The sequence below is a fragment of the Schistocerca nitens genome, chromosome 6 (genome assembly GCF_023898315.1).
Source record: "Schistocerca nitens isolate TAMUIC-IGC-003100 chromosome 6, iqSchNite1.1, whole genome shotgun sequence".
NCBI classification, from domain to species: domain Eukaryota; kingdom Metazoa; phylum Arthropoda; class Insecta; order Orthoptera; family Acrididae; genus Schistocerca; species Schistocerca nitens.
In genome coordinates, this window is record NC_064619.1 from 738,450,180 (window position 1) to 738,476,711 (window position 26,532).

Consider the following 26,532-nt stretch of genomic DNA (forward strand, 5'->3'; position numbering starts at 1 on the left):
CCCACAGACTTCACGTACTACATAATAATCGTAATTTCAAGAGACAGAACCTGACAGATGCGAATAATCCCGAAACATCACATAATAACTCATCGTTGGGTAATGCTGATACGAATTATTTACAAAAGAATGGAAAGACTAGTAGAAGACATTGGGTAAGATGAGTTGTGGCTTTGGTGAAAAGTGGGAACACGTGTGGCAATACAGGTCCTATGATTTATGCTAGAAGATAGGTTTAAAAAATTATCCTGCATTTACAGCGTTTGTAGATAAAGAGTAAATTTTTTAGAATGTCATACACTTTTCAGATTCTGAGGGTAGGAAGGATAAAATATACGAAGTGACACGAGCTGCAAGTCGAAGGATACGAAAGATGGGCTGCAGCTGGGAAACTGTGAAGGAAACGGATGTCAAATTTGGAAAGGAAATTTATATTCAGGGAGAAAAAATAGAACTCGAAAGGTTACCAGTGACATTGTAATTCTGATGTAGGTATCAAAGGACATTCAAGAGAATCCGAAAGGAATGGACAGAATCTGAAGAGGTTAGTAGCGTGTACAGCAACAAAAGCAAACAAGGGGAATGGAAAGTAGTAGGAGTCAGTCAGACAATGGAATGGAAGTTAGACTAGGAAATGAGACAGTAGAAGCAGTTTACAGTGTTTCGGCAGTAAAGTGACTGGTGATGGCGGAAGTAGAGGATGTATAAAATTAAGATTGGCAATGTGAAGCAAAGCGTTTCTGAAAAAAACGAATTTGTTAGCAACGAAAGTGTTAGGAATTGTTTTGTGGAGGTATTTTTTGGTCTATAACATAAAATGAAAGTGAAACGTGGACGATAAGCAATTCATACAAGAAGAAGAATGGTAAAGATTAGTTGGGTAAATCACGTAACTGACGAAAATAGAACTGGTGAAAAAGAAATATATGACATAAATCGGCTAAAAGAAGGACTCAGTTGATAGGACACAGTGTGAGGCATCGAGAGACGGTCAAGTTGGCAATAGAGGCGAGTGCTTGTGAGAGCTGGCCAGGAATACGACAAACGGATCGAAACTGATGCACGGTGCAGTACCTGAGAACAGACGAGGAGGATCGTACAGGACAGACTAACGTGCAGAGGAAAAATTGAAAGGTGTATCGGGTGTGACGTTGTCGGAAGCTGTTTGTGCATTTGCGACTGGCAGCCTGGCGTTAGCAGGTTTTCCTTTCGAGATAACCGCAGGTGACGCGCAGGCAGAGAGGTGGCGGCGCGGCTCGGAGGCGGCTACGGCGGCAGCGGGCCCGCCTCCGGCTCCGGCTCCGGCGCCGACGTCACCGGCTGCGGCTATATGAGCGCCGGCCGCGGCGCCGCCGCCCCACTGCCGCCATGGCGCCCGCGCTGCTCGTTCTACTCGCCGCAGCCGCCTTCGCCGCCGCCGCCCCCGCCGCCCCCGCCGCCCACGCGCCGCGCGGGCAAAAGACCGCCAGCTGGGAGCAGCGGCTGCTCGATCCCGAGGACGACCCGGACGCGCTGCCGCCCGCCTGCGACAGGTGAGTTACCGGCCTCGGCCTTCGTAACGACCGTCTGTGTACTCGTCTGCCGGCTCCGCGTGAGATGTACGACTGTGACGCCACAGTGCTCTTCTCGGAAGGCACATTCTCATACTCTAAACGACACGGTCTCGCGACAACTTATAAGTCACCTTCTCCCTCGCGCTTTTACGATACACTTTCGTGTGGGGTTTACCGACCTGGTAGGATGTTCTAGCAGTGCACGTACGTATTCGTTAAATGCATTTTGTCGTGCCTGCTCCACGACTACTACAAACAGTGGAACATTACCCTCAACACTTGCACGATGTTTACGGACTCGCGACCTCGGCCAGTGATCGGACGCTGCCCGGCACGGACCTCTCTGCTCGCCGCGCGCACGGGGCGCAGGGCACGGCTGGGGCGGCGTGGCGCCGGACCCCATCCCTCCGCTGCGCTCTGCCACCGTCGCCACGTCGCCTCTGAGTTATTTCTCCGACTAATCGAAATAACATTATGCTTCTCACCTTTGGTTCGTTTTGAAACTGTTAATCTTGTGAACTGTCAACCTGAAAGCACTTCACGGCGACCTGTTGAAAAACTAAATCGCACTGATCGAGCTGCACAGCTGACGTTCCCGTTCACCTAAATTTACCTTCAGGCAGGTGTAAATGATACACGTTTCCTTGTGTGTCATCGGTAATACGCTCATAATGTGCAGTACGGACACTTTGTGCTTCAGAAGGAAATTTTACTTCGAAAAGGGCTCTTTAATGCCTCTTTAACGTGATTCACAAATTAATTCTCACCAATTGCCCGAGTTCCCTAGGCTCGGGAATATCATTCTCACTTTACGTGACCGTCTCCGGTTTAGTAGCTCCCTCAGAGGCTGATCTGATAGCTCAATTTTCATTTCCACCGACAAATCATCAGCGAGAACACGGTCTGCTGATATCTTCGGATTACGAGGGTTTCTTCCCTCATCCGACTACCAACGACATATCTGCGTCCGTCGAACAGTAACGCGGTTCCGAAACCGACAGGAAGTAATGCCGGTTATAGCGCGTGACGCTGGCCGGAGTGGCGCAGGTTCGAATCCTGCCTCGGGCATCGATGTGTGTGATGTCCTTACGTTAGTTAGGTTTAACTAGTTCTAAGTTCTAGGGGACTGATGATCTCACGTTCTAAGTTCTAGGGGACTGATGACCTCGGATGTTAAGTCCCATAGTGCTCAGAGCCATTTGAACCATTTTATAACGCGTGACCTCACTGTCTCCCTGATCGAACAGGGCACTATCTGGATAATCTTCCGTGTGACGTCGTACACTGAATTTTCAGTCACGTTAGTTTCTTGCGAGCTTGTATAGCAGGAAGTTATTCGTTACCTGCCTCTTACTGGAAGGCACGCTCGTGGAATTTTGAGAGTACGTATTACGGACGGTAACTGTATCTTTCGTCGTACTGGTTTTTTGGCCGTGGTCCGAGTTATGTTTCCTCTCGAACGATTCTTCAGGTTGTGTGAGAGACATCATCAGAGACTACAGAGGCGCAGATTGTTAATTTTAGAACGTCCGCCAGCATCGAGTAGCTAAACGACTTCACTCGGACTAAGGAAAATGCAGCAACTATCGCGTAAAGAAATATAATTACAGAATTTGTGGGAACAAGTTTACGTGCGCACATTAAGCAAATCCACCATTACAATCTGTGAGTACGTCTGCCGCGCAAGCAGACGGAACCCTACGCACGGAGATATGACCCCAGCGCACGGCCTGACGCTGAGAAAACAGTCTCACTCGATAGAAAACTCCTCTATGGAACACGACGCCTTCCATGTAGTATCTGCTCTTTCTATCGATACAGTCTAGCGACTCCGTACAGTTACGTTCTCCTAACGGCCGCCTCAACACCTCATCACTGTACTGAATTCGCAGTTTCGAAATATAAAAATCAGATGAGTTCAACAGTGAATTTTAATAATGCTGATACCCACGTTGTGACAGCCGAGGGAAATAAGGGTGAAAAACTTAAAACGAACTTTCTGTGACCATTGCAAAATTATCGCCACCAACCAGTTGCCGGTAGCGAAGTGTTTGCATCAAAGTGGACCCACAAAAAGCACGCATTTCATTCCCCAAGGGAGAAATCGGTTTTTTGTCAGTATACCTAAAACTGCCACAATGAAGCTTTTCCAAACTACATGTGCACTTAATATGGTACTCTCACGTAATCAAATAATACACACTGACACGCGAATTTATCTCAGCCATTGAATCCAATATGGACGGAGAAGACATTAAATAGGATATCGTGCTCAGTCCCCCATTAGCACGTCACAACTGCTAGTGTATGTGATGTGAATAACAACGCAGTTTGCTGCGACACTGTAGTGTAATCACTTCGTGAGATCTCTACGTTAAGCCGTAGTCGTTTGCCCGGCCATTACAACTACTAATTACCTTTTATTAAGGACCGCTAACCACATTTTATTCGAGAAGTTGTACATCAGTATCAGTGGAGTGTAAACAGTTGAAGAAGAACAACGGCCAATCGTGTCAACGAACAGTTCCACGACTAGGTGCGCGCTCCCTACAGTGCGTTGTCGAGGGTGCTCGGCAGCGTCACAGAGGGGGCGTGCTCCTGAAGGTGGCCCTCTCTCTGCCAGGGCGAGGTGCGCCCCACATCTGCTCCGCGCTCCTCCTCCAACACGAGAGACCAGTCCTCCGCATCCGCCCGCCGTCCTTTCGGCGGAACCACGTCGTCTCGCTCTCCGGCAGAACTCACACCAGCGTCCCGCGTGCGAGTTCCTTCACCTTGCGAGAAACTCCCTTGCGGCTCAAATGGACTCACCACTTCCAGCCACGTACACGATCGGCCCCCGCAGCCGGGGTCGCCGCCGCAAGCCCGGGCGCTGGCGCTCGGCTCCGAGCTCAGCCGGTTCGAATCCTGGTCGGGGATGAAATGTTCACCGGCAGTGGCGCGCGCAACCACTCACCCGCACCCAGAGACGACTGTCGCGTGCCTACACTGAGAGGGCCGGCCCGAGTGGCCGAGCGGTTAAAGGCGCTACAGTCTGGAACCGCACGACCGCTACGATCGCAGGTTCGAATCCTGTCTCGGGCATGGATGTGTGTGATGTCCTTAGGTTAGTTAGGTTTAAGTAGCTCTAAGTTATATGGGACTGATGACCACAGCAGTTAAGTCCCAGTGCTCAGAGCCATTTTTTTTTTACACTGAGAGGACCCGCCGTGCGCAGCGGAGGAAAATCCTTCCCGTAAAGCTGGCTGAGGCTACGCCGTGTGGTAGGACGCGGCCAGCGACGTCACACGAATTCTGATTTACGTAGATTTTCCGTCCAACGAATCTCTGTACGCCTTTACTTATTTTCAGTCTTTTCTGTTTTCATTGTGCACATATTTCAAATATCGTTTTCTAAGTGTATACCTTCATTGTTGTTCACTTGCAAAATTGCCTTCGTTAACATATTTGACAGTTTCGTTCGTCTCGCGGGATTAGCCGAGCGGTCTCGGGCGCTGCAGTCATAGACTATGCGGCTGGTTCCGGGCATGGGTGTGTGTTTGTCCTTAGGATAATTTAGGTTGGTTAGTGTATAAGCTTAGGGACTGATGACCTTAGCAGTTAGTCCCATCAGATTTCACGCACATTTGAACATTTTTTGACAGTTTCGTTGTTGTTGTTATTGGTGGTGTTGTTGTTGTTCTGGTGTTTTGGTCTTTTTTCCGAAGACTCTCCACGCTGCTCCGTCCTGTGCAAGCTTCTTCATTTGTGCACAACCAGTACAAGTCGCACCCACTCAAGTCTACGTACCGTAGCGAGGCCACGGTCTTCCGCTACATTTTCACCGCTCATACTCGCCTTCATTACCAAATTAGCCATTCCTTCATGCCTCGCGATCAAACCAACACTTTTTTAGTCGATTTGTGCCATAAATCCTTTTTATTCTCCTCTCTGCCCACGTTTCACTTTCATACAAATACTTCCAGAAAAGACGTGTGACAGATGTTGAAAAATTACTCTTTTTCAGCAAAGCTTTCATTGATACTGCAGATCCCCTTTTTGTATGCTCCCTACTTCGATCTTCGTCAGTTATCTGTCTGCCAAAATAGAAAGATTCATCTCAAACATTTGCTGCCACATTTTCCTAAACTAATTCCCTCGGTATTGCCTGATTTATTTCTATTATACCCTTCTTTTACTTTTGTTGATGTTCGTTTTATGCTCTCCTTTCAAGATACCATCCGTGCCACTCAACTTATCTATTGTTTCCCATCTCAGGCAAATGTCAAAGTTTTTATTTCTTCCCTCTAAATGTTAATTCGCTTTTCAAGTCTGTTCTTGCTTTATCTTCCTGATTATTCAATGCTGAAATTCAACAATATCAGCGATTCGCTGCTACCCTATTCCAACCTCTTCTCAGGTATTACTTCCCTTTCCTGTCGTTCGGCTCTCATAGCTCCAGGCTAATGTATGTTCAAGTTACAGGTAACGTTCCGCTCTCTACATTCGATCCCCACTGGCTTCAGATTACCAAATAGTGTATTCCAGGCAACAGCGCTGGCCGGTGCCTCCAGATCTCTTCCACGTTTGCAGTGTTCTCTCACGATTTTTAACCTAAGTATTATCAATCATTGAATTGTGCCCTCTGAAAGCATCATCTCTTGCTTTGCCTATTACTGAATTCCAGTCTTCTATCACAATGAAACTTTTCTGTTCCACAGCCTACCGAATAATTTACTTATCTCTTCATATACTTTTTTCTTAATTTGTTGATCAGCCTTGGAGTTAGTAAGAATAAATACTTGTTCAGCTGTGATGGTTCGTGGTGTAACGTTAACTTGCCTAGAACGATCCGTTTACTGTTCTGTTTATAGCAGTTAACCCACATTCCTATTTTCTTATTCATTATTGTACCTATTGCTGCGTTGTTTCTATTTGATTTTGTGCTGTTAAGGCTGTACTACCATGAATACGGTTTTTCCTACCACCACATGTAAGTAATGCCCAAAAAATGGTTCAAATGGTTCTGAGCACTATGGGACTTAACTGCTGTGGTCGTCAGTCCCCTAGAACTTAGAACTAATTAAACCTAACTAACCTAAGGACATCACACACATCCATGCCCGAGGCAGGATTCGAACCTGCGATCGTAGCGGTCGCTCGGTTCCAGACTGTAGCGCCTAGAACCGCTCGGCCACTAAGTAATTCCCATTATGTTTAACTTTCACCTTTGTATACTTTACGTACATGGTTAACAATTAATGCTATACGGCTACATTTGAAGGATGGTACATTCTACAAATTTTCACTGAAGTCAAAATTTAGAGTAGTTGGTGTTTTCTCACTTTTGAGAGATAACTCATTTGCATTTATTAATATTTGTTCTGCTACAATGTACTTAATATTTTGTAATCCTCTTACTAAATATCTGATTCACACAAAAAGTCTTGAAACAGGACAATGCTTTTAAGCGGTTAACATCAGAAGTGTGTAGTACTATTGTGAGAGTTGTTGGCAACTACATGTTATCCTCTTGATGTCTGTTACAGTTACAGTTAGTTTCATGTTCCATGGATGATTTGCGTGACAAATAGTAACGATCGACACGCTGTTTGCCTTTTAGAACTTTTAACTGTACCCGCGTTGAAGTTCTGGGATGAATCTTAGGACTTTGTTGCTCTAGTCCTCTTCCTGAGCTGGCTGGAGTGCGTAAGACTTTAAGAAACGTTCTTCTAGTGGACAGAGATTACTCTCGCGTGTAGCGCTGCGTCTAAGACCACGGAGTGCCAGCGGATCGTGCGTCCAGGGCAGCGAGCGTCAGCGAGCGTGGCCGGGGGCAGCCGCACCTGCCCGCCAACGCGGCTCGCTTCCTCGCATTGCGACGGGTGGGATTCTGCGACAGCTCATAAATATAAAAAAAAGAGGACAAAATAGTGAGTGAAAATTCACAAAAAAGACACAGCGGGCAGACGACAGCATAATTGCAGAATAGAATTCTTACGAAAAGTAGAAACAACATACGTACGTTGATGGGATATGAATTCACGAGTCGCGTGGTGAAATAGTCCTGCTAAAACATTCTTCCGTGGTTTTATTGCCAGACAGCAGTGCCAGTCGAAGTGTGTCTGTTCCTGGATTAACTCACTGCCAACAAAGGCAGGCAATAGTTTGTCTTACCACGTAAATATTTTTCCATGTGTCAGTTAATGGTTCAAATGGCTCTGAACACTATAGGACTTAACTTCTGAGGTCATCAGTCCCCTAGAACTGAGAACTACTTAAACCTAACTAACCTAAGAACATCATACACATCCATTCCCGAGGCAGGATTCGAACCTGCGACCATAGCGGTCGCGGGGTTGCAGACTGCAGCGCCTAGAACCGCTCGGACATCCCGGCCGGCGAGTCAATTAAAATCATTCATTCAATCAAAGTTATTATCTACTTAGGGCGGACTCTTGTCCCGCAACAGATTTCATTAATATTACGGATTTGCAGTGCTGTAAAAAAGGGGAAGTAATTTTTACATTGTCAACAAAATATTTTCGGATTCGGGGGAGAAAGTTGACGATGCAAATTTGGTGAAAAAATATTGCGGCTACGAAAAATATCTTTATTTTAATGTCTCCCCACTCGGATACTAAGTGCCTGACACTCACGCCCCTGTTTCGCGATAATATAAAACCAGTTCTCCTTCTTGGAACTTCTTCGATGTCCTCCGTTAACCGTATCTGATGCAATACTCCAGAAGAGAGTGGAGAAGCCTAGTGGGAGGAATCTATGTGGTGGACCTGTTCCATTTTCTAAGAGTTCCGCCAATAAACTTCCGTGTTTGGTTTGCTTTATCAACAACATAATCTATGTAATTGTTCCAGTTTAAGATGTTCGTAATTATGATCCCAAAGCATTTAGTTGAACGTCTGTGCGATTTAACGTGTGATAGAAATTTACCATATTCCTTTTAGTATTCCCGTTCATGATCTCACAGGTTTTATTCCTTAGGGTCAAATTCCACTTTTCGCACCATACAGATGTCTTGCTTGAATCATTTTCCAATTGGTTTTCGTATAGGATTGATGACTTTACCAGCCAGTAAACGTCTGCATCATCTCCAATTGACGTAAGCGGGCTGCTCAGAATGTCTCCTAAATCGTTTGTATGGAATAGGAACAGCAGAGGGTCTAGAGCACTGCCTTGCGCAACGCCAGATATGAGTTATGTTTCACTCGACATCTTTCAGTCTACCAGCTGTGTCCTTCCTGAGAGGAAATCACAGCATTTGTGCCACAACTGAAAAAATTCTACTGCAAATCGACTTCAGTGATAAGGGTCTGTAATTCAGCGGATTACCCCTATCTCCTTTCTTTAGTATTAGTGTGATCTGTGCAAAATTCCAGTCTGCAGGTACGGATCTTTCGTCGAGCGAGTGTTTGTAGATGATCGCTAAGTGTAGGGTTATTGCAAGGAATCTAGCTGGTATACAATGTGCACTGGACGAGTTTCATCATCATCATAAAGTAATTTAAGCTGCTTTGCTGCACTGAGGAAATCTGCACGTAAGTTACTCATGTCGGCAGCTGTTCTTGATTCCAGTTCTGGAATATTTATTTCATCTGCTTTGGTGAAGGTGTTTCCAGTGGCGTTGTCAAGCGCAGTGAACCTATTGACTGTGTCTTTCCAGTAGTGTAGTTCACATACGAAGAGAATGTCTGTCGATTTTCTGTCAGATTTCCAGACTGAATATCGTTGTGGGAGCTACTAAAAGCATCTAGCATTGAAGTCCGCGCTCAGTTTCCAGCTTCAGTAAAACATCGCCAGTCTTGGAGATTTTGTGTTGTTTTAAACTTAACAGGCTTTTTTTTTAGTTCTGCTTTAATATTCTGACCTATTTTGTGTACCATGGGGGATTAGTACTACATTTTTTTTAATTTATTCTATATCAATCTTTCAACTGCCGTTATACTATTTCTTTGGATGTAAAGTATATCTGGTCCACACATACATAGGAAGGCGACAAGGGAATTTTTTTCTGCTTGTTTACATATATTCTGCGTTTACTTTTGGCAGCTTTGGATGTTGCGGAGGTCAGTCTCATTACAACCATCTTGCGGTCGCTAGTTCCTGTATCCGTCATGAAGTTACAGTCTGCTCCTTTACCTATTTCAAATGAGATACAAGTTTTGTTTGAATTGTTGAACAACTGTGTCATCTGATTTGGAGGCCGGTAAAAGCAACCAATTATTAGTTTACTGCGGTTGTCAGGTACAACATCTACCAATACTAACTCACAGGATCTATCTACTTCCATTTAGCTACAAGATAAACTACTTTTACTAGAAGCAAACACATCACTAGCCTTTGTGAGCGCAATTAGATCCTTTGTGATAATTTCGGCTCAGTTTATAGTGGGCTTTAGCCAGCTTTTAGTATTTACACTGAAGAGCCAAATAAAATGGTACACCTGCCTAATATCGTGCAGGACCCCCGCAAGCACGCAAAAGTGCCGCAAGACGACGTGGCATGGATTCGACTAACGTCTGAAGCAGTGCTGGAGAGAACTGACACCATGAATCCTGCAGGGTTATCCATAAATCCGTAAGAGCACAAGGGGGTGGAGATCTCTTCTGAACAGCCATTGCAAGGCATCCCAGACATGCTCAATAATGTTCGTGGCTGGGGAATTTGGTGACAAGCGAAAGTGTTTAAACTCAGGAGAGTGTTCCTGGAGCAACTCTGTAGCAATTATGAATGTGCGGTGCCGCGTTGTCCTGCTGGAATTTCCCAAGTCCGTAGAAATGCACAATGGATATGAATGAATGCAGGTTATCAGACAGAATGCTTATGTACGTGTCAGAGTCGTATCTAGAGATATCAGGGGTCCCATATCACTCCAACTGCACACGCCCCACACCATTACAGAGCCTCCATCAGCTTGGTCAGTCCCCTGCTGACATGCAGCGTCCAGGGATTCATAAGGTTGTCTCCATACCAACACACGTCCATCCGCTCTATACAATTTGAAACAAGACTCGTCCGACCAGGCAACATGTTTCCAGTGATCGGCAGTCCAGTGTTGACCGGCCCAGCCAGCGCTAAAGCTTTGTGTTGGGCAGTCATCAAGGGTACACGAGTGGCCCTTCGGCTCCAGAAGCCCATATCGATGATGTTTCGTTGAATGGTTCGCACCCTGACACTCGTTGACGGCCCAACAATGAAATATGCAGCACTATGCGAAAGGGTTGCACTTCTATCACGTTGAACGATTCTCCTCAGTCGTCGTTGGTCCCGTTCTTGCAGGATCCTTTTCCGGCCGCAGCGATGCCCGAGATTTGATATTTTTTCGGATTCCTGATATTCAAGGAACACTCGTGATATGGTCGTACGGGAAAATCCCCACTTCATCGCTACCTCGGAGATGCTGTGTCCCATTGCTCGTGCGACGACTGTAACACCACGTTCAAACTTACTCAAGTCCTGATAACCTGCCATTGTAGCAACAGTAACAGATCTAACAACTGGGCCAGACACGTGTTGTCTTATATGGGGGTTGCCGACACCAGAGCCTGTTTATATATCTCTGTATTTGAATAGGCATACCTATACCATTTTGTTTGGCGCCTCTGTGTTTAACGATTTGAGCTTCAGTGCTTTGTGTTAGCACTGGAGGTCTGGTTCTTTCCCAGCACAGCTATGGCAATATATAAATGTAATAACACTGTGTCCTACGTGTTCCCTCGTCCTGCTTTCCCCTTGTAGCCTTTGTTCCAGCTGACATATGATACAAATTTCTGTCCTCCTGGTTTATGATTAGCCTGTTGTGGCGTTACCGAACAATGTCGCTCAGTGTTTAAGACTCTGCAGTCGTATTCTGGAGGACGGTAGACGGCAAGAATCCCTGCCTGTTTATCTGGATCTCTGTCTTCAATAGTTGCCGTAGATCCTTTAAGGCGAATGCAGCAAAGCGTCTGCGATATGGACACACCGGTTTTCTGCCCAGTGCGCTCAGTCGCAACTTGCGCTCTGTCGTTTCCCTTGTAGACGCGGCAAAAAATAACTTAACTCACAGAAATAACCAGCTTGAGAAACATATGTTACCGTAATAACCGCTTACGTGATACTAGCAGTTATTTTAATAACGGCCAATAGTGCGTGGCGTCATCTGTTTAGCGACGTACGTACTAAGCTTTCGCATCATCTGAGATCTGACTACGAATAAATGACAGAGCAGATAGAGGGACCACCAGTGATGTATTCTATACACTCTGGAAATAGCTGTCAGACTTCACGCCCATAGACTATGTATACCTATGGGGTGAATATAGCGTACAGCGTATGTTCGCAACATGAAACAGGACTAGTGACGTGATTTTGGGACGACGCTGTTTGCCTACAATTTACTTTAATAGCGAAACTTGAATATTACGCATATTTGTCTTGTTTTATATACGTTTCGACACGTTTGAGTTTTAGTAACAGCTATTATGTAATATTTGTCGTTGGCACGGATGTAAAGAGAAGTATGTGGAAGGAGGACCAGTTAGTATTCGTAGTACGACAAATGAGTAATTGTAAATTTCATATTTATATGAGCCAATTTATATGTTGAAAAAGTCGAGACACAGTATTATACTCTTGTACTGTACGGATAATGTCTGCTATTTTAGCCGGCCGGTGTAGCCGAGCGGTTCTAGGCGCTACAGTCTGGAACCGCGCGACCGTTTCGGTCGCAGGTTCGAATCCTGCCTCGGGCATGGATGTGTGTGATGTCCTTAGGTTAGTTAGGTTTAAGTAATTCTAAGTTCTAGGGGACTGATGACCTCAGATGTTAAGTCCCATAGTGCTCAGAGCCATTTGAACCATCTGAAATTTTATGGAGACGTGTTTACGAGACACGTGCTAGATAAATTGCATGAGGAAACAGCCAGTCAGTGTGTACGTATTGTTGCTATCTTAAAATGCATATGAAATTTGTAAATGGCAGTCGGATTAATTTTCTCGAATTTATACAGGTTCTCAAACCCTTGCCCTGTGTACCCAAGTATTTCTGCATGAGACAGTTTCCTGTACAGTGTGGCTGTAAAGTAATTAATTAGAACAAATTCGACACGAATATAAAATCTAAAAAAAATGTTGGCTGTAACTTATTTTATAACTCCAAACTTCGAGCACTGACCTTATATTTGTTATGCGTAGTGTATGGTTGTATTTGTGTGTCAAAAGCAGAAGGGTGTATAAACAAAAACTGAAAATCATAACAGATAAGCTGGTGTCGCAAATCCTTCACCGTATCCACACTAACACTCCCACAGTTCCAGACGAGTTGTTTCTTCGTGACACTTCGGCGCCGTCTACACTGTCATTGTAATCAATTAGAGCAGAGATTCGACAATACGAATAAGTGCAACAGAAAACGTAAGAAAATATTGTTGGCTGTCAGTTCTTATCCCGTTACCGAAAAAAACGTAAATAAATTGAAATTTGAGCCACGGTAGTGTGGCAGAAAAGCCCAGTATCATTGCTGTTCACGTCTTTAAGCTGACTTGAGTTCCTGGTTTCACCGTGATAAGATGTCTGTAAAACGCGCATATAAAGTTTCACGGTACTTCTGAAGAAGATTTCTCTATAGCAGTGAAGCAATAACACTCAAAATACGCTAAGCGCTATACGGGCCTAGATGCGCCGTCCTCAAATTACGAGCTGCAGGAAATGTTGCGGACAGATTTCTCGTTCTGCCCGTCCGAATGCACACTCCATAAATATTTATACTCTATTTACGCGCAATCTGTTCCTCGAGGTGTGTACTTTGAATTAGTGCTATCTAGCTACATAGAGTGATCTCGTGCGACTGTAGAAATAACCCGTCAACAGAGGAGTATAACTGTAAGTTATTTTTCTGTCGCATTTACTTTTCACTCAGAGTTGTTCTTCTCTGGGACTTGCGGCCTACCAGTACAGCTGACCTGGAAGCTGATAACTTTGTTCCGGACTCCAGCAGGTCGCAGCACACGCTGATATTTCCAGAGTGGACAGATATTGGAGTATAAATAATGGCGTGTGACGAGGGCCTCCCGTCGGGTAGACCGCCCGCCTGGTGCAAGTCTCGCCACTTCGGCGACTTGCGCGTCGATGTGGATGAAATGATGATGATTAGGACAACACAACACCCAGTCCCTGAGAGGAGAAAAATCTCCGACCCAGCCGGGAATCGAACCTGACCCCTTAAGATTAACAGTCCGTCGCGCTGACCACTTTTTTATATTTTCATTTTTTTGTTTTTTTTTATTTTTATTTTTTTATAATTGTCTGAAAATAAAAAATTAAACTCTTCATTCGAGGGAAGACTTGAACCAAGGACCTCTTTTTTTATCTCTCTTTTTTTATGGAACTGGGGAAGGGCGGGGGCCACTCAGCTACCGGGGACGGACAGATATTGGAGTGAAACAAATGTTTTCGTATTTCGACTGAAATAGTCACAGCTGCAAAATACTAACGCGAATTCTTTACAGACGAATGGAAAAACTGATAGAAGCCAACCTCGGGGAAGATCAGTTTGGATTCCGCAGAGATGTTGGAACACGTGAGGCAATACTGACCCTACGACTTATCTTAGAAGAAAGATTAAGGAAAGGCAAACCTACGTTTCTAGCATTTGTAGACTTGGAGAAAGCTTTTGACAATGTTGAATGGAATACTCTCTTTCAAATTCTAAAGGTGGCAGGGGTAAAATACAGGGAGCGAAAGGCTATTTACAATTTGTACAGAAACCAGATGGCAGTTATAAGAGACGAGGGGCATGAAAGGGAAGAAGTGGTTGGGAAGGGAGTGTGACAGGGTTGTAGCCTCTCCCCGATGTTATTCAATCTGTATATTGAGCAAGCAGTAAAGGAAACAAAAGAAAAATTCGGAGTAGATATTAAAATCCAGGGAGAAGAAATAAAAACTTTGAGGTTCGCCGATGACATTGTAATTCTGTCAGAGACAGCAAAGGACTTGGAAGAGCAACTGAACGGAATGGACAGTGTTTTGAAAGGAGGATATAAGATGAACATCAACAAAAGCAAAACGAGGATAATGGAAGGTAGTCGAATTAAGTCGGGTGGTGCTGAGGGTATTAGATTAGGAAATGAGACACGTAAAGTAGTAAAGGAGTTTTGCTACTTGGCGAGCAAAATAACTGATGATGCTCGAAGTAGAGAGGACATAAAATGTAGACTGGCAATGGCAAGGAAAACGTTTCTGAAGAAGAAAAATTTGTTAACATCGAGTATAGATTTAGATGTCAGGAAGTCGTTTCTGAAAGTATTTGTATGGGGAGTAGCCATGTATGGATGTGAAACGTGGACAATAAATAGTTTAGACAAAAAGAGAATAGAAGCTTTCGAAATGTGGTGCTACAGAAGAATGCTGAAGATTAGATGCGTAGATCACATAACTAATGAGGTGGTATTGAATAGCATTGGGGAGAAGAGGAGCCTGTGGCGCAACTTGACTAGAAGAAGAGATCGGTTGGTAGGACGTGTTCTGAGACATCGAGGGATCATCAATTTAGTATTGGAGGGCAGCATGGAGGGTAAAAATCGTAGAGGGAGACCAAGAGATGAATACACTAAACAGATTCAGAAGGATGTAGGGTGCAGTAGGTACTGGGAGATGAAGAAGCTTGCACAGGATAGAGTAGGATGGAGAGCTGCATCAAACGAGTCTCAGGACTGAAGGCCACAACAACAACAACAGTCGCCGACCGATAGGGGGTCCACAGAACTTACAAATAACTGAGTTGTTATTGCTCTTAACGTCATCCACATGCCGCTGCATATGCAATTGCAGTTAACCTGTGTCCAGTAGCTTTTAGCCAGGTACTGCACGTTTTCACGACTACCGAACCAAATTAAAAAACTTAAATACCTTGTACGTTTCGCATATTTAACTATAGGAGTACAATAAAACAATAAATGTGAAAATAATAAGTAAGAAAAACTTTGAAAATGGGCTGGCGCGAGGAGGCAGTGCCAGTTGGCTACCTTAAGAGACTAAACCGTGCAGAGATAAAGCGACGAAAGTTTCAGCTATAAGAAACACAGTGGAGAGAAATTATTCTGAGTGAGCGTATATTCAAGCTGAAGGATATCTAGCAGCTCGCGCATCGTAGACGCTCAAAGTTAATTGCAACTTCGTCCGAGAAATTCGATAGTAAAAATATGAGTTAAAAGTGCTAAAAGTAACTGGTGTAAAAAATATCCCTAACCGCGATAATTGGTACCGCGAAATAACCGTCTGGCTGATGGTCGCCTGTCCTTTCTAACTTCCTGCGGCCGTTTTCCTAAACTGTGCGCCGTTGCTCTGTCTGAACGTTCGCCGGCCCGTCCAGTCCCCCGCCTGCTGGTTCCTCCGCTGCCCGGCCCGTGTTTACTGCCGCCTCGCCTCGCCACGCCTGCTCGTTACGGGGGGAATTTCCCTCCGCGCTGGCCACGACCCTCACAACAACACATTCCTTCGGCTGTATGTTGCTCTATTGCGGTCTTTGGTCCCGACACAAGTCTGACACAAACTCTCCACACCTTTCCTTACCCACCACAACCTACATACATTTGAACCGCCCTCGGATGTGTCGTGTCAACCGATCTCTTCTATTAGTCAGCTAGTGCCAAAAATTTCTTTTCTCGTCATTTCTAGTCAATACCTCCTCTTACTTATGTGATGTACCCATTTTAGCTTCAACATTCTTCTGTAGCATCACGTTTCAAAATTTTCTTTCCTCTTCCTCTCTGAACTTCGCATCGTCTAGTTTCGCATTCTTTCAAGCCTACATTCAAATCATTTTCGATGTAACGAATTTCTCTTCTTCAGAATTGTTTCTGAGCTTCTCTGCTGTAGGAACTCTTAGTTTAGTGTCCCCTCTACTACGTTCATCATCAGTTATTTTGTAGCCAAAATAGCTAAACAGGTCTACGGCTTTTACTGCCTCATTCCGTAATCTAATTCCCTCAGCATCGCCTCATTTCATTCAACTACATTCCATCTCAAATGGTTGAAATGGCTCTGAGCACTATGGGACTTAACTTCTGAGGTCATCAGTCCCCTAGAACTTAGAACTACTTAAACCTAACCAACCTAAGGACATCACACACATCCATGCCCTAAGCAGGATTCGAACCTGCGACCGTAGCGGTCGCGCGGTTCCAGACTATAGCGCCTAGAACCGCTCGGCCACTTAGGCTGGCTACGTTCCATTTCTGTCATTTTAGTTTGACTGATGTTTCTCTTATAATCTCTTTTCAATACACTATCCACTCCATTCAATTGGTCTTCAAAGTCCTTTGCTGTCTCTGACAGAATTACAATGTCATCGGCAAACCTCAAAGTTTTTCCTCCTTCTCCCCCAACTTTCATTTCATCTACAAATCTTTCTTTGGCTTCCTCTACTAGTTGTTCAATGTACAACTTAAACAAAAGTGCCCCACTCCAGTATTAACCTCTCTTTAAAGTTGTATTATTGATTATATTTAATATTTGACTTGCAAAGTAATTAGTAGAGAGAGATAGTCTTTTTAATAGAAACTTATAAAATTATTCAAATTTGGCATTATCATTTAAATTCCTTACTAAAGTGAAGCTTAATATTTCTAAAGTTAGGAGCATTGCGATAAGAAAGTGAAAACATTAGTCCTGATAGCGATCTCGTTTACATGAACTTTCTGATGGCGAGAAAAAATATGAAAATTGGCTGTGCAAGTCGCACTACAGTATCCATCAGTATGAAAGGCGGACAACGTTACGAAAAGATGCACACTCGATTTTAATAGTAAAGTGGTTGGCGAGAGAGTGACTACCGCTCGATCGCAGCGTCATCAGATAAATCAACAAACAAGTAGTTATTAAGACCTCAACGAATCGCAAATTACTTTTTAGAGCGAAGCAGATGGTGAAAGGAATCACTTACCACAAATAAGGAAACAAAATTTATGATCATTGAATTATTATTCAAATTACGAATGATAGCACAGAAAACTGCACTATCGCATCAACATGCGCAAATGGAACTTACATGGTCACAATCAGGTTTTCCATATGAAAAGACTGTGCAAAGTCGACACTAAGAGCATTTAAAATGGTATGATTACAAAGAGTTAGATACAGTGCAGCTTCATACGTTATGTTGTCTCAGAGTAGATAAGTCTCAATATTATCGCTATAGTTATTTTTTATGCTATACCTATAACACACTGCTTCTTCTTCATGTCTTTCGACTCTTATAACTGTTATTTGCCTTCTTTACAAATTGTAATTAACCTTCCACTCCCTGTATTTTACACTTGACATATGCAGAATTTCGAAGAGTCTATTCCATTTAACAATCTGCATCTACATCTACATGATTACTCTGCAATTCACATTTAAGTGCTTAGCAGAGGGTTCATCGAACCACAATCATACTATCTCTCTACCATTCCACTCCCTAACAGGGCGCGGGAAAAACGAACACCTAAACCTTTCTGTTCGAGCTCTGATTTCTCTCATTTTATTTTGATGATCATTCCTACCTATGTAGGTTGGGCTCAACAAAATATTTTCGCATTCGGAAGAGAAAGTTGGTGACTGAAATTTCGTAAATAGATCTCACCGCCACGAAATTGTCTTTGCTTTAATGACTTCCATCCCAACTCGCGTATCATATCTGCCACACTCTCTCCCCTATTACGTGGTAATACAAAACGAGCTGCCCTTTTTTGCACCCTTTCGATGTCCTCCGTCAATCCCACCTGGTAAGGATCCCACACCGCGCAGCAATATTCTAACAGAGGACGAACGAGTGTAGTGTAAGCTGTCTCTTTAGTGGACTTGTTGCATCTTCTAAGTGTCCTGCCAATGAATCGCAACCTTTGGTTCGCCTTCCCCACAATATTATCTATGTGGTCTTTCCAACTGAAGTTGTTCGTAATTTTAACACCCAGGTACTTAGTTGGATTGACAGCCTTGAGAATTGTACAATTTATCAAGTAATCGAATTCCAACGGATTTCTTTGGGAACTCATGTGGATCACCTCACACTTTTCGTTATTTAGCGTCAACTGCCACTTGCTACACCATACAGCAATCTCTTCTAAATCGCTTTGCAACTGATACTGGTCTTCGGATGATCTTACTAGACGGTAAATTACAGCATCATCTGCGAACAACTTAAGATAACTGCTCAGATTGTCACCCAGGTCATTTATATAGATCAGGAACAGCAGAGGCCCCAGGACGCTTCCCTGGGGAACACCCGATATCACTTCAGTTTTACTCGATGATTTGCCGTCTATTACTACGAACTGCAACCTTCCTGACAGGAAATCACGAATCCAGTCGCACAACTGACACGATACCCCATAGGCCCGCAGCTTGATTAGAAGTTGCTTGTGAGGAACGGTGTCAAAACCTTTCCGGAAATCTAGAAATACGGAATCAAATTGAGATCCCCTGTCGATAGCGGCCATTACTTCGTGCGAATAAAAAGGTACCTGCGTTGCACAAGAACGATGTTTTCTGAAACCGTGCTGATACGTATCAATAGATCCTTCCCTTCGAGGTGATTCATAATGTTTGAATACAGTATATGCTCCAAAACCCTACTGCAAACCGACGTCAATGATATAGGACTGTAGTTCGATGGATTAGTCCTACTACCCTTCTTAAACACTGGTGCGACCTGCGCAATTTTCCAATCTGTAGGTACAGATCTATCGGTGAGAGAGCGGTTGTATATGATTGCTAAGTAGGGAGCTATTGTATCAGCGTAATCTGAAAGGAACCTAATCGGTATACAATCTGGACCTGAAGGCTTGCCCGTATCTAGCGATTTGAGATGCTTCGCAACCCCTAAGGTATCTACTTCTAAGAAACTCATGCTAGCAGCTGTTCATGTTTCAAATTCTGAACATTCCATTCGTCTTCCCTGGTGAAGGAATTTCGGAAAACTGCGTTCAATAACTCCGCTTTAGCGGCAAAGTCGTCGGTAACAGTACCATCGGCACTGCGCAGCGAAGGTATTGACTGCGTCTTGCCACTTGTGTACTTCACATACGACCAGAATTTCTTCGGATTTTCTACCAAAGTTCGAGACAATGTTTCGTTGTGGAACCTATTAAAGGCATCTCGCATTGAAGTCCGTGCCAAATTTCGCGCGTCTGTAAATTTTAGCCAATCTTCGGGATTTCGCGTTCTTCTGAACTTTGCATGCTTTTTCCGTTGTCTCTGCAACAGCGTTCGGACCTATTTTGTGTACCATGGGGGATCAGTTCCATCTCTCACCAATTTATGAGGTATGAATCTCTCAATTGCTGTTGCTACTATATCTTTGAATTTGAGCCACATCTCGTCTACATTTGCATAGTCAGTTTGGAAGGAATGGAGATTGTCTCTTACGAAGGCTTCTAGTGACACTTTATCCGCTTTATTAAATAAAATTATTTTGCGTTTGTTTCTAGTGGATTTGGAAGAAACGGTATTGAGCCTAGCTAAAACGACCTTGTGATCACAAATCCCTGTATCAGTCATGATGCTCTGTATTAGCTCTGGATTGTTTGTGGCTAAGAGGTCAAGTGTGTTTTCGCAACCATTTACAATTCGCGTGGGTTCGTGGACTAACTGCTCGAAATAATTTTCGGAGAAAGCATTTAGGAAAATCTCGGAAGATGTTTCCTGCCTACCACCGGTTTTGAACAAGCATTTTTGCCAACATATCGAGGGAAGGTTGAAGTCCCCACCAACTATAACCGTATGAGTGGGGTATTTATTTGTTACGAGACTCAAATTTTCTCTGAACTGTTCAGCAACTATATCATCGGAGTCTGGGGGTTGGTAGAAGGAGCCAATTATTAACTTAGTTCGGCTGTTAAGTATAACCTCCACCCATACCAATTCGCACGGAGTATCTACTTCGACTTCACTACAAGATAAACCACTACTGACAGACACAAACACTCCACCACCAATTCTGCCTAATCTATCTTTCCTGAACACCGTCTGAGACTTTGTAAACATTTCTGCAGAGCTTATTTCAGGCTTTAGCCAGCTTTCTGTACCTATAACGATTTCAGCTTCTGTGCTTTCTATTAGCGCTTGAAGCTCAGGGACTTTCCCAGGACAACTACAACAATTTACAACTACAATTCCGACTGTTCCTTGATCCAAGCACGTTCTGTGTTTCTGCAAATCTACAAATACTATAAACATAGTTTTAATTTCCCTTAATCTATCTTCCAAGGTAAGTTATAAGAATATTGCCTCACAAAAACCAAACTGATCTTCCAGTTTTTCCTTCTTCTGTAAATAACCCACGTCTGTATTTTGCAACCAGGAGTTAATAAACTGGTGCTTGCATAGTACCTACACCTGTCACCACTGCCTTCTTTGGAATCGCAATTATTACATCCTCCCTCAAGTGTAAGAGTATTTAACGTGTTTCATATATATCTTGACTTCAGCAGCAAAGAGTTTCTCATGGCTGCTTCTGCTGAGAATTTCAATAATTGTGAGGGAATTTCGTCTACTCTACAGGCTTTGTTTTCATTCACAATTCCGTCCAGTTCTTGTTCAAGTATGATGCCTTCCATATTACCTTTAGCTACTTCCTTTTTCTATTTAATTCTCCTCCATTTTTATCCGTTACGTAGATCGTACGTCCACTGAGGTGAGAAAAGTCGTGGAAAAATGATATGCGTGTATACAGATGGAGCTAGTATCGCGTCACAAGGTATAAAAGGACTCAGGTGATTCACGTGAAAAGTTTCCGAGGTAATTATGCCCGCGTGAAGGGAATTAAGAGCCTTGGGACGCGGAATGGTAGTAGGAGCTAGATGTACGGAAGATTCCGTTTCGGAAATCATTAGGGAATTCAGTAATCCGTGATGCACAGTGTCAAGAGTGTGCCGAGAACGCCAAATTTCAAGTATTACGTCTCATCATGGACAACGCAGTAGCCGGTGGCATGCTCTTAATGACGGAGAGAAGCGGCGTTTGAATAGCGTTGTCAGTGCTAACAGACAAGCAACACTGAGTGTAATAACCGCAGAAATCAATGTGAGACGTACGACGAACGTATCCCTAGCGAAAGTGCGGCTATGGCTGCAGACGACCGACGCAGGTGCTTTTCCTAACAGCACATCACTGCTGGACACTAGACGATTGGAAAACCGTGGCCTGGTCAGACGTGTCCAGATTTCAGTCGGTAAGAGCTACTGGTAGGATTCGAGTTTGGCGCAAACCCCACGAATCCACGCACCCAAGTAGTCAACAGGGCAGTGTGAAAGCTGGTGGTGGTCTCATAACGGTGTGCGCTGTGTTTACGTGGAATGGTTCAAATGGCTCTAATCACTGTGGGACTTAACCTCTGAGGTCGTCAGTCCCCTAGACTTCGAACTACGTAAACATAACTAACCTAAGGACACCACACAGATCCATGCTCGAGGCAGGATTCGAACCTGCGACCGTAGCAGCAGCGCGGTTCCGGACTGAAGCGCCTAGAACCGCTCGGCCACAACGGCCGGCTTACGTGGTATGGACTGCGTCTTCTCGTACAACTGAACCAATCATTGACTCTAAATGGTTGTATTCGGCTATTTGGAGACGTTTTGCAGCCATTCGTGGACTTCATATTCCCAAACTTCGATGTCATGTCAGTGGGTCACATTTTTTCGAGATAAATTTGAAGAACATTCTGGACAATTCGAGTGAATGACTTTTCCATCCACACTGCTCGACATAAATGGCATGATCGAGAGGTCAGTTTGTGCAAAACTGACTGCGCCGGCAACAGTATTGAAATTATGTACAGCAGTAGAGGCAGCGTGACGTCGAGTTGCTGCACTAGGACGTGAAAAAGAAGGTCCCACGAGATATTAGGAGATAAGACATGACTTTTGTCACCTCTTTATACATTCTTTCCACCTCTGAGCTTTGCGTTCCTTGCTTGGTACTCGCTTGCCATCTGACCACTTGGTATCAAACAAGTGTTTCTGTTTCTTCCAAATTTCTGTTTCATTTTGTAAGCGGCATCTATGTTTCGCATTGTCATTCAGGCTTTTAGAGCCTGGCATTCGTCCTCTATTCCCTCCTTCTTACATGCGAACGTGTGTAGCTCAGTTTAGAGCACAGGAAGGAATGAAGAATAAGCGATACGAAAGCAAGCAAATAACATCACTATGAAGCCGTTCTGCATTTTCCGTCAGTCTCATTTTTTAGAGTTCCGTATTCCCTATCACCTACCCCACTTGCTGCTTTTTTTTATATTTTCTCCTTTCGCGAGTCACAAACAATATCTCCTGTGTTATTCAGGGATTTCTACTACACCTTTTCCTTCTACACTGCCGTTAGTATTTCATCTCTCAAAGTATTGCTACCTTTGACCTGTTTCAGTCAAACTTGCGTAGTGCTTCCTCTCAACTCTTCAACAAACTGCGGGTCTTTCACATTACCCAAGTCCTGTCTTAATTTCATACCTTTTCGTAATTTCTTCAGGTCTACTAGGATGCCGCGCAAGTCTGTCATTGGCTAGCAGGCCGTGTCTTGCGTAATTTCAGTTCCTGTTTGCATCAAATGAGACTTTTCCAGCTAAGCTCTGTGTGCACGCTGTCATCTGTGTTTACGCAGGGGCAGTCGTGGTGCTGCACAGCCTCTACCAGTTGTGTGATCAGTTGGTGCTGTTGTTGCATACAGAACACCGCTGACGCCCGAGTCTCCTTACTTTGTCAGTACTTAGCTTATATCCTCCTCCAGCTGCTATAATCACCTTGTTCCCTAGATCAAACACACCCTTCATTGTGTGCCATCCGGATAACGCTTACTTTCACTGTATAACTTTCTTTGCCTCGATTATCATTTAATTTCTTACCAGACTGCTGCAACTTAGTTTCTGCCTCCTCGCAATGAAGTTCCTTCCGTCCAGAAGCAACCACTCGTCAGTAAGTGACGGTTTCCGGAGAACTGAAGCCGGTCTCGAGTGAAACAGTACAGAAACTTTTCCCGACACAGCTGTAAGAAGAAAAATATTTTTCGGTTTACACACGTATGAGATTGTGTATAACGTTGTGTTTGTAGTAAAGAACTTGTGCGCCGCCTGCCTACATGCGAACGTGTGTGGCTCAGTTCCGAGGGCAGCGTGAAATAAAGAGTATGTGATACGAAGGTACGAAGACAGCTTTACTGTGAAAAAATTACCAGGACAACAGCATTCCGGTTCAAAGTGCACACCCTGACAGGTCTGTGAAGTCCAGTTCTACTGCCGGAAAACACGAGATCGTGCGTTGAAACACACTTGTGTCTCCCTTGCGGTGCTGTCCATTAAGTGGTTCAGACGTTGCCGGTGACGGTCGACCTGTTCTGCAGCGACTGCCCTCCTGAGGAAGAGCAGTGTGTCAGAGGGGTGCGGGTTCCTGGCTGAAAGCTGGGTCCGAGCACGCTCAGTCGGCATCGCGTCTGACCCACTGCCCGCAGTTTCCCTCGACAGCTAACGACACCAGTGCAGACGGGCCTGTGGGCCTGTCCGCTCGACGCTGTCGCCGGAGGGCCCGAAGCTGTCGCTCCCACTCTGTCTCATACATCTTGCTCACCAGATGGTAGAGTTTTGTCAGGACTGGCTCTCCCTAGGCTGTCAGTAGTTCTAATGGAATGTTGTCTACTCCCGGGGCCTTGTTTCGACTCAGGTCTTTCAGTGCTCTGTCAAACTCTTCACGCAGTATCGTATCTCCCATTTCATCTTCATCTACATCCTCTTCCATTTCCATAATATTGTCCTCAAGTACATTGCCCTTGTATAGACCCTCTATATACTCCTTCCACCTTTCTGCTTTCCCTTCTTTGCTTAGAACTGGGTTTCCATCTGAGCTCTTGATATTCATACAAGTGGCTCTCTTTTCTCCAAAGGTCCCTTTAATTTTCCTGTAGGCAGTATCTATCTTACCCCTCGTGAGATAAGCCTCTACATCCTTACATTTGTCCTCTAGCCATCCCTGCTTAGCCACTTTGCACTTCCTGTCGATCTCATTTTTGAGACGTTTGTATTCCTTTTTGCCTGCTTCATTTACTGAATTTTTATATTTTCTCCTTTCATCTATTAAATTCAATATTTCTTCTGTCACCCAAGGATTTCTACTAGCCCTCGTCTTTTTACCTACTTGACCCTCTGCTGCCTTCACTACTTCATCCCTCAAAGCTACCCATTCTTCTTCTACTGTATTTCTTTCCCCCATTCCTGTCAATTGTTGCCTTATCCTTTCCCTGAAACTTTGTATAACCTCTGGTTGCGTCAGTTTATCCAGGTCCCATCTCCTTAAATTCCCACCTTCATCCCAAATTGATCGTAAGAATAATTTTTACCGGTGTATGAACTGTAAAGGTCAAAAATTACTTCGAAAAGCCTGCACTTTCGTCGAGCGTGGTTTTTTAACTAACTGTCTCAATTTTTATTTTATGAAAAATAGTTTTAAAAGAAAGAAACTGCTGAATTTTTTTACGAATTTAGACAAAATAAATATTTCCTGCGACCTCGTGTAGCCGACATAGCTTCTTTCTGTTTTAAAAAGCTAGTGGACGCAATTAACACTTTACAGCGTTGCGCTTGATCGCGGTTAATACTGAATACTTGTATGTACAAGAAAAAAAATACTAGGATATATTTCATTTATTTTTACTGTTAGTAATTCAGTATTTTGGAGGACAACTAGATTGGTCGATTAGCCATTACAAAATTTGTTACATAACGCAACACAGTAGATTAGTGTTTAGCGTTCAACGAAAGATTAGATCGTGAGAGATGGAGAACTGACATCGGATAGAGAATCAGTTCGCCCCTCTCATCTTCCGTGGAACCATCGCGACATAAGCTGTTATCAATTTACGGAAGCGGGAAACCCGAACACGTGCGAGGAGGTGGGAATTTGAATCCCACACTTTGCGAATGACAGTGTGGTGTGTTAAACACAGCAGCGACTCACTCGGAAGTCGTTTTGCGTAAATGGATTACCCTGCATTGACTGAGAAACGAGTGGCGACAACTGTTCTCGCACACCACATAGGCGGCGCGGAGTTGTTTCATTGACGGCCTTCTTGCGGCGCCCTGAGGCCTTTTCGAGTCGGTTCTGATCAGCGGTGTGTCTGCAACGTTGCGCTCGGGCCCTCGTAGAAAAATTGCTTGATTTCAAAGCTGGATGTGTCCATTCTGACCGTCGTCGTAGAGGCGTCGCTAATAAGGGGAGAAATGTGGGTAAGAGTGGGTGTCACGAGCTTCGTATCGTGTGGCACGCCCACGGTGGCGTCGGGCAGAATTTTGGTGAAATTTGGTGCCAATGTGACATCATTAGCCCATCTTACACGCCGCGTGGCCTTTTCTGTTGATACGTCTGAAGCGTCGTCGATCCCGAGGGCGACGCCGCACGGCGCCACGTAGAGGAACGCTGTGGACATCTTGGAGTCACACCTCGCAGTGGGAGTCAGCCACGCAGTTTCGAAAAAGTACTCCTTTAATTGTAATGTGCAATCTACGTAGAACTCTTGAAATCTGTTGTTCCCAGACAATGACACCACGTCTAGCTACAGGAAAGAAGCAAGGAATCAATTATTAAATCGTTAGAAATGGGCATGGTGGAACTTAGGAAGGTTTATCAAAACCAGTGCAGCATACACCACTCCTCCATTTAGTTACCCGTTCAATTCGACTTTCAGACGTGGTCAGTTTACTGACATTATGATACTGGTTGTGAGATCATTTTATAAAGGGGTGAAAGAGATAACGTAGGCTATTTTTCTTTGCTACCACTGAGAAAGGAATACATAGGGTAGTAGTGCGCATCTCAGTATACGTAATTTGCTGCCACGCTTTCAGTTCGGCTTCATGAAGAGAGTATCCCGAGAAAATACTGTCCACCACTGCGTGACTCACTAGCACGGCTGCAAGTTGAGAGCAGCAAGTATGTTCTTTCATTTAACAGCAGCATTTGGTTGTGTGGTCGATACAATAGTTTTGCAT

General features: G+C 44.3%; 1 protein-coding gene across 1 annotated transcript in view; it reads left to right on the forward strand.

Annotated features, from left to right (window-relative positions):
* Nucleotides 1–1,399: 1,399 nt before the first annotated feature.
* Nucleotides 1,400–26,532, forward strand: part of LOC126262787 (trehalase-like) — a 361,100-nt gene continuing 335,967 nt past the window's right edge. Inside the window, exon 1 of the mRNA XM_049959608.1 lies at nt 1,400–1,532. The gene's annotated coding sequence lies outside the window, so the exon portion shown is untranslated. The remainder of the gene's footprint in view (nt 1,533–26,532) is intronic.